General features: G+C 39.6%; 1 protein-coding gene across 1 annotated transcript in view; it reads right to left on the reverse strand.

Annotated features, from left to right (window-relative positions):
* The window catches only part of LOC119581897 (PIN2/TERF1-interacting telomerase inhibitor 1-like), a gene marked incomplete in the record, with an annotated part of 6988 nt that overhangs the window by 5760 nt on the left and 1006 nt on the right, over nucleotides 1-222 (reverse strand).

Here is a 222-nt window from a genome sequence, read left to right on the forward strand (position 1 = left end):
AACCCTCTCACCCTCCTATGCAGCTGGGTGAGCAGCAATGGCACTTGCAGGCAACCAAAAGATATTGGTAGGTAATTTTATAACCATTTATTGCTATTATCTAAGGCTACTTTTGTGTTTGTCAGTTGCTGCTAAGTTACCTATGCATAAGTTACAAAACCTATGCAGGGTGTAATACAGAGTCTGTCATGATAAAAATGTGAATGTTTACTTTCGAGCTGG

This window comes from Penaeus monodon, chromosome 15 (genome assembly GCF_015228065.2).
Source record: "Penaeus monodon isolate SGIC_2016 chromosome 15, NSTDA_Pmon_1, whole genome shotgun sequence".
NCBI classification, from domain to species: Eukaryota; Metazoa; Arthropoda; class Malacostraca; order Decapoda; family Penaeidae; genus Penaeus; species Penaeus monodon.